Source organism: Chrysochloris asiatica, unplaced genomic scaffold (assembly GCF_000296735.1).
Source record: "Chrysochloris asiatica unplaced genomic scaffold, ChrAsi1.0 scaffold00160, whole genome shotgun sequence".
Classification (NCBI taxonomy): Eukaryota; Metazoa; Chordata; class Mammalia; order Afrosoricida; family Chrysochloridae; genus Chrysochloris; species Chrysochloris asiatica.
This window is the reverse complement of record NW_006408678.1, coordinates 5,901,738-5,911,013: the sequence shown is the minus strand read 5'-3', so window position 1 is coordinate 5,911,013 and position 9,276 is coordinate 5,901,738.

Here is a 9,276-nt window from a genome sequence, read left to right as displayed (position 1 = left end):
CTGCCAAAAGAACCAATAGATCTGTTTTGGAAGAAGTGCAGCCAGAGTGCTCCTTGGAGGCCAGGATGGCAAAGCTTCATCTCTCATACTTTGGACATATTGTCCGGAGGAAACATTCGCTGGAGAAGGATATCATGCTGGGTAAGGTGGAGGGTCAGAGAAAAAGAGGAAGACCGCTAATGAGATGGATTGGCCAGGTGGCATTATTGATGGGCTCAAGTCTGGCAGCAGTAGTGAGGTTGGCCTAGGATCGGACATTGTTTCGTTCTGCTGTGCGTGGGGTCACTAAGAGTCGGTTCCGACTTGATGGCCCCTGACAACAACAACAAATTAATTGACTGCAGTCATTTTGCGGTGTTTTTTTTTTATGTTGCTGCTAGTTTCTTTGTTTAGCATGTTTTTCTGTGGGGAGTTCATTTTTTTGTGTCATTTTCTTCATAGTTTTAATATTTACACAATCTGCATGGATTTTCATTTTCTTTAAGTTGTTTTATTGATGACAAAACCAGTACATAATCAACAGCTGCAATGAAGAACTTGCAAACAATAAAGAATGTGTTTATTGCCAGCAAAATACAAATTACTCCAGGTCCTTTAGATATACACATAGAGAGTTCCTTCACACCAAATGGCTCATGCAGAGCAGAGCTAATTTAGAATGTTTCATTGTGCTTCTACAAAACCTTCAAAGAAGAATGAGGCAATTTCCTTTACTATACCCCCTCTGTTTTCCATATTTCCATAATTACACTTAGTGAGCTTAAATCCTTTTAACATAATCTTTTATTTAAATTTGTTTTTCATGAATATCAAGCCTCATTTGCAAAATGTGTATTTTTTTTTTTAATTAAATGTTTTTATTTTGCATTGAGTGAAAGTTTACAGGGCACATCATCAGCTTCACATTCAACCATTCATATAGCTTGTTTCATTACATTGATTATTATCCCCATCATATATCATCAGTTTACAGTGTTTCTCTCTATCCTCTTTAGCTTTTTTTGTGTGTGTATTTATTTTTATTTAATTTTTCTTAAAGAGAATTTCAAGAATCATTACACAACTAGAGAAATTTAAGATTTACAAAGGCTGATTTTATAATTACAGTGGCGAACCATCAGATTCAGATAAGAAGTACACATTTTTAAAATTTCATAGTTAAGCTAACACTTTCCTTTTCTTGTCTCCATAAACTCTGGATTAAAAACTACTTCTTCAAGTCTTCACTGAATCCTGGTGGCATGATGGATTAGATTAAGCATTGGATTGCGAACTGAAAGGTCAACAATTTGAACCCACCATCTGCTCCTGGGAGAAAGATAAGGCAGCTTGCTTCTATAAAGATTTTTTTTTTTTTTGCATGTTTTCCTGTGTTGACTTCATTTTTATGTGTGCCTTTTCTTGTTAATTTCTTTATAGTTTTAATGTTTTTTTTTCATAGTTTTAATGTTTATAAAATCTGCACAAATTTTCCTTTTCTTGAATTGATGTGAAGGTGTATCAAGTTTCCTGAGGTTGCCCTGTAGTTTATCAATTTTTCCCCATTTTAAAAGTCTGTTTTATGTTGAAATGTACTTGACTTCCTCACCATTTGGTATTCTATAACTATATGTTTCCCTCTTTGTGATTTGTAGTTGTCTTTATTACAGATGTTGTGGTTGTTGTTAAGTGCCATCAAGCCATTTCCAACTCATAGTGACCCTGTATAGGGTTTCTGAGGGGTAACAGGTGAGTTTGAACCACAGATCTTGTAGTTCAAACCAACCTTGTGGTCAAGTGCTTATCCTACAGTTACACACAATGACTCGGATTCCCTATTTTCAATCTTGTAGTTTTGTTTCACTCTGGATACTTCTATGTTGTTGTTGTTATGTGCCGTGGAGTTGGCTCTGACTCATAGCGACCCTGTACAGGGTTTCCGAGGCTGTAAATCTTTACGGGAGCAGAAAGCCTCATCTTTCTCCCATGGAACAGCCTGTAGTTTCGAACTGATGACTTGAGTTTAGCAGCCCGATTTGTAACCACTACACTACCAGAGCTCCTTTGGATACTTCTATATCTGGACTAAATTCTGGGTGGTATTGCTGTGTTTGTCAATCTCTGGTTGTTGTCAGCTACCGTTGGTCCTCAGTCCAAAAGACTCCTTTTAGTATTTTTTTGTAAAGTTGGATTGGTTTTTACAAATTCCTTTAATTTCTGTTTATCTGGAAATGTTCTAATTTTACTTGTTTTATTTGAGGGACAATTTTGCAGGGTATATAATTCTTAATAAGGAGTTTTGGTAGTATAGTGGTTACAAGTTGGGCTGTTAACCTCATGGTCAGCAGTTTGAAACTACCAGCAGTTCTGTGGAAGAAAGATGAGGCCTCAGAAACCCTATGCAGGGTCACAATGTGTAGGAATTGACTCCACGGCCCACCACCATCATCACTATGATTCTTAATTGCCAGTTTTTTTTTTCCTTTAGGAGTTTTGTTTTTGTCTCCCCATTGGCCTTCTTGCCTACCTGGTTTCTGCTGAAAAATCAGAGCTTAATCTTACTGGTTTTCCTTTATAGATGACATTTCATTTTTCCCTAGCTGCTTTCAGGATTCTCTCTTTATCTGATTTTGGAGAGTTTAAATATTTGTGATTTTCTTTTGGGGACTGTCCTGTTTGGGACAGCTTCTTGGATGCTTATCTTTCGTAATGTTAGGAAATTTTTCTTACAGCATCTCTTTGACTATCTTTTCTGTGCTTTTCTTAGTCTCTTCTTGTTCTGGAATTCTGATCACACCCATAAATTATCCTCTTCATGTTGTCCCACTTCCACTTCATGTTGTCCCACATGAATTTTAGGCTTTCTTCAGATTTTTCATTCTTTTCTCTGGTTGTTCTTCTAGCCTACTAATGTTGAGAGATTGACCTTCAAGTTCATTGATTCTGGCTTCCATTGATTCAAATCCATTCTTTTGTTCTTCAGTGTATTGTCCCTTTCTGATATCTTAATATTAATCTTCTGAATTTCTCTTGGCAGGTTTTGTATTGCCTCCAATCCTCTGTCTATTTTGTTTGATTGTTCCTGTAGTGCTTTTCATAGTTCATCCTTGTTTTCCTTGACCTTTCTGTCAGTCATTTGGAGGTACCCAAATATCATTCTCTTGAATCCTTTTTCAGGTAGTTCTAGTGCCTCTTTTTCCTCAAAAATACTTTCTAGTTCTGCCTCTTGGTCATTTGTTTGAGCTACTCTGTCTTGTTTTGTCATGTGAACAGAAATTATCTGTTGCTTTTGAGGCATTGTGGTGGTGTCGTATTTATATTAAATTGATGTATGTATGTTGGTGTATTCTTAACCACTCACCAATTGCCTCCTGATGGGTGTAATCAGTATATGAGCTTGCTGCTGTTTTCTGTTCCCTAGTTATACAGTTCAGAGTGGATTTAGCTGATGTTGGTTGTAAGCACTGATATAGTACAGAATAGCTGTTGCCCAATTGGTAGGTTGTGGAGGTTATGCCTGTGGCTTGGTATATGGCCACAGATGCTACATCCTGTCAAGTGAGGCAAGAAGAAAGAAAACCAGCCAATCAACCAGTGAATCCAAAATGAAACCCAGCTTCTTTCTCTCCACCAACAAGTAGTATGTTGACCCACCTACTGGCCTTTGGCCTTTACAGCTGCTGCAGAAAGTTCAAGATGGCCATACTGTGCCTGGTGGACCCCTCTCCCCCCCCCCCCAGATCCCAAGCCTCCTTTCCTCCCTTTTCCCCACTCCTTTTTACTTTACCCCATGCACCTCTTCTAGTGAGAGCCATTCCAGGGATGGCCAGGCTCAAATTTGCAGATTTGAAGCATGACCTGCCTTAATGGAGTTATTGCAGATAGATACTCCCCAGGGCTCACAACTTTGCTTTCTACATCTGAGTGCCTCCAACTGCCTGGAAAGCAGGAGATTCCCTGAGGGGTATGCTGGTGGAGGCCAGCCTCACTTCTGGTCACAAGGGAAGTGTGAGGAACCAGAAGGAAAAAAGAAAAAAAGAATCACACTTTTGTCTCTGAGCCACAAGTAGGTTACAACAAAATGAATATATTTTCTCATCTCTGAAGATGGTTACCAAATATTGAGGTATTTTTAGTTTTGTGTTTTTTTGTACTAAGTCTTTAGAATATGGTGTGTATTTTACACTGACAGAATTCTATCATACATTCTCCAGCATCATTTCTATCACCAAGGCCATATTTTCCAACTACTGATCCTTCCTCTTTGCTCCCAACCTTTGCATTCCAGTCACCAGTAATGATCAATATATCTTGATTGCATGTTTGATCAATTTCAGATCGAAGAAGTTGGTAGAATTCTTCTATTTCATCCTCACTGGCTTTAGTGGTTGGTGCATACATTTGAATAATAGTGGTATTAACTGGGCTTCCCTGTAGGCGCATGGATATTATCCTATTACTTACAGCATTGTACCTCATGACTGGTCTGAATGTGTTCTTTTTGACAATGAATGCAACACCATTCCTCTTCAATTTGTCATTTCAGGCATAGTAAACCCTGTGGTTGTCAGATTCAAAATGGCCAATACCAGTCCATTTCAGCTCACTAAGATATTGATGTTTATGCATTCCATTTCATTTTGGTCAACTTCCAATTTTCCCAGATTCATACTTCGTACATTCCATGTTCCAATTTTCAATGTATGTTACAGCTGTTTCTCTTCATTTTGAGTTGTGCCCCATCAGCAAATGAAAGTCCCACGGGCTTTTCTCCCACGAGCTTTACTTAAGTCACATCATCATGGTCAACTCTACTTTGAGGAGGCAGCTCTTCCCCAGTTGCATTTTGCGTGCCTTCCAAACTGAGGGGCTCATTTTCCGGCACTATATCTGACAGTGTTTCTCTGCTATTCATAAGATTCTTAGTGACTAAATATTCGTAAGTAGTTTGTCACTCTTTCTGCTTAGTCTGTCTTTGTCTGGAAGCTCATCTGAAACCTGTCCACCATGTTTGACCCTACTGGTATTTAAAATACCCCGGTGGCAAAGCTTTCAGAATCACAATAACTCACAAGCCACCACAGTACGACAAACTGACAGATGAGTGTTGGCCATTTGGTTTTAGTGGAAACTTCTGTTAATTTCTATTTATCTGGAAATGCCCTAATTTTGCCATCATATTTGAGGGCCAGTTGTGCTCGGTATATGATTCTTGGTTGTCAGTTTTTGTGTTTTTTTCCAGAGTTTTGTATATGTTATCCCATTGCCTTCTTGCCTGTATGGTTTCTGCTGAGCAATCGGAGAGTCTTATTGGTTCTCCTTTGTGGGCAAGTTTTCATTTTTCCTTACCTCATCTTTGGTTTTGTAAAGTTTGATTATGATATATCTTGGTGATTTTCTTTTGAGATCTATTCCATCTGCGGTTCATTCTGGTTCTCAAATGATTATCTTCTGGTCTTTCATGATGTTAGGAACATTTATTTCCAACAAGTCTTCAACAGTTTTCTCTGCTTTTTATTGTATCTTCATGTTCTAGACTTCCAGTCACCTATAAGTTATTCATCTTCATGGTGTCCCACATAACTCAGACTTTCTTTGGATTTTTCCATTCTATTTTCTGTTTGTTCTTCTAGCAAACTACTATTGAAAGATTTATTTTGAAGGTTATTAACTTGGGCTTTCATTGCTTTGAATCTACATCTTTGTCCTTTCAATGTTTTGTCCATTTTTGAAATCTTTGTATTCTTCTTCTGGATTTCTAATCACAAGTTTTTTATTATTTTAAAATTTGTATATTTTTTTTGTCTGTTTGCTCTTATAGTGTTTTATGAATTCTTCTAAAGTTTTTTCTTTTATCCTTCCTTTCCTTGCTCTTTCTGTTAGTCCTTTGATGGTACCTATGTGCACTAGACTGCAAAATCAGTTTGAAATGCAAGGTTGGTGGTGTTTCAAGCTCACCAGTTGCTCCTTGGAAACCCTCTAGAGGGTCGCTATGGTTTGGCATTTAACAACAACAATATATCATTTTTAAAAATTATTTTTCAATTAGTTCAATTACTTTTTTCCCTCAGAAATGTTTTCTGGTTCTGCATCCAATCATTTGTTTGAGCCATTCTCTCTTGTTTCTTCATGTGAGCTAAAATCATCTGTTGTCTCTTGGGCATTGTGGTGTTATCATATTTGTACTTAATTGATGATTGTATGTTATGTGTTTTTAGGCTCTCACCAACTGTCTTTGGGTGTAGTTAGAGAATGGAAGTGTGTCTACTGTTTTCTGTTTGCCATTGGTGCACCTCAGTTTAAAGTGGGTTTGCCTGGTGTTGCTTGCTGTATATCATTGATCAGGTGGTACAGGAGCTGGTATTGGTTCTTGTTCAATGGGCAGAGTTGCAAGTTGTGGCTAAGCTGTATGGGCAAGATTTCTATCTCTTGTCAGGTGGGAAGGAGGAGAAACTCCTTCATCTTCCCCAAAAGAAAGTAAAATAGGATAAACAAGCAACCAATTGCAATAACCTATATAATATATATATATATTAACTGAAAAGAGCAACAGGAAAATGGAGCTATAGAAGAATCTAATCGAAAAAGTAAAATGAAGAAAAAGAAAAAAAAAAAAAAAAAACACTTAGAAAAACCAGGAAGAGGGAATATGAAAAGAGAGAGTAAAGAGTAGCAAAGAGATCAAAAGGAAATAAAAAGAAGGGAAATGAGAAATAGAAGTAAAGAAGGAAAAACAAAAAGAGAAAGAATAAAATTCAAAGGAATGGAAAGAGGCGAAGTAAGAATAAAAAAGCAAAAACAATGAAACAAAGGAAGGAGGAAACCAGAACCTAAAAAACAATGACAATGTAGTTGTTAGCCTTGAAGTGGAGGAAATTCTGGGGATTACTGCCTGCCAAGGATCTCACAAGGTAAGGTGGGTACAGGAGGGATGTGACACAGAGATCCTGACTCTTAATGGATTTCTTATAGGAACTCAGTGTTACCTAAGTTCAGGGCATTCAATCTGGAAGGAGTTCGTGGAGGCCCTTGATGGAGCTGGTTTCAGTGTTTGTTAGGACCACAGGCAGCTGGGGACAGGGTGACTGATTATGAGGGTTTCTGCTAGACTAATACTGGTCTGGTGGTGCTGTGGTTGCTGTAGGTCTGAAGCTGGACCCACCTGAGTGCCGGCACTAAAGCAACACAGTTGGCCCCCACCATACACTGGTGTGTCTCACAACTACATGGCTTTGAATTCCTAGAGAGCAGGGTCTGTGTTGGGGGTGGGTGAGGGTGAAAACTGACCACAGCTCCTGTCACCAGAGGAGCATGGGGTAAAAGAAAGAATCATACCTTTCCCATCACCCATGAGAATCTGATCTGCCAGGCCACCTTCCATCATCCAAGCTGTTCACAAATGTTCAAGACAGTCATGTTGCAGTTGACCTTCATCAGTCAATCTCCCTCTCTTACTGTCCCTACTCAGCTTCTCCTCCCATCAAACACTCAATCCACTTCTCTAATCTTTCCTCTGAAGTTCAGGGTTCCAGGATTTTCATCTGTGTCTGTTTCATTTGGTATCTTTTATCTTGGTTCACAATATTAATTTCTGATAGAATAGACTGTAAGACAAAAACCAGCATATGAGACAAGGAAGGCTATTGTATAATGATTAAAGTCTCAACTGAACAAAAGAATGTAGCCATAATAAATATCTAGCCATCCAATGAAAGATACTCAAAATGCATAAATCAAACTCTAACAGAATTGAAGAGAGAAATAAACAATTTTCCAATAGCAGGAGACTTTCATATATCATGTTCAATTACTGTAAAGTATAGTCTTAGACTACAGTGCTATAATTTAGAAATCAACAATTGGAAAATCAAGGGCAGGGGAAATCAAATACATGGAAATTGAATAACACCTTGCTTACAAACCACTGAGTAATAGAAGTATTTTAAAAAATCCTTAAATCTAATGAGAATGAAAATTAAACATACCCAAATATTTGTGACAGAAAAAGCAGTGAGTGCTTGGGGGGCAATTTATAGCACACATCGAAAAAGAAGAAAGAATCAAAATCAACATCTTAACTCAACATTTCCAACAATTAGAAAACTAGTTAAAAAAAAAAGTCTGCAATCACCAGAGGTAAAGAAATAATAAAGATTAAAACAGAAATAAATGAAACAGAAAAACAATAGAAAGAATCAGCAAGACTAGAAGTTGGTTCTTTGAGATGATTGATAAAATAAACCAACTAGAAGTTGGTTCTTTGAGAAGATTGACAGATCTGAAAAGGAAATGAAGATATAATAATGTGGATTGTAAATGAAATGGCAATTTCACAACAGAACCAACTGAAATAAACAGGATAATAACAGAATACTAGAAAGCTTTATACTCCAACAATGTACCCATGGATGTGGTGGAACATACAGGAGCAAAGTTATGAAAACATATCCAAGCACCTTGAGTGAATGAGTTGCTGGACCTGGGGGCTCAAGACTGTGGTCTCAGGGACACCAAGGTCAATCAACACATAGTCCATAAAGGCATCCTACTGTGGTGAGGAGTGAGCGGCCATCTAAGGTATAATGATCGGTTTCTTCCTGTCCAGAAGAAAGGAGAGTGAAGAAAATTGAAGGCATATGGTAATGATTTGTCCAATGTAGTAATGAACTATTTAAACAGTTTCCATCACCCTGAGACCTGAAAAATGTGCTGCTGCCTGACTATCACTACCATATGTTCTGAGAGAGATCACATTAGAAGGTCCGGGATAGAGTGGGAGAAAATGTGGAACCCTGAGGCTATGGCTACTAGTCACACTTCAGAGGTCTGGACATGAACTCACCTTTGTGGTTATATTTTCTACCAAAAATAGTCCTGCACACCTTAGAATAGATGACAATTTGAGACTCAAAGGGCAACATTTACTAAAGGACTAAGTTCAAAAGGGTTACGAAAGAAGGAGGAATGGAAACAGGAAACATAGGGAGAAAAGAAGATAAGTGGTTTTACATTGTGGGGATTGCACTCAATGACATTAAACAAAATCTGTATGAATGGTTGAAAGGAACATTGATCAACCCTGTTTTTACTCAATTCACAATAAAAAGTTTTTAAAAATTAAAGAACCAAGGCAGTATTTTAAAGTCAAATGTAATAAGATGAGTCTTTGCTTGCTTGATTGTAGCAATTACAGCTTTAGCTGTCAACCTGAAAAATACCAAAAGAAGAGATTGGTAGGGACTAAACAGAGAGGTCATAAGAATCTCTTCATAAAGGAGAAGGTGAAAGTTCAGCAGC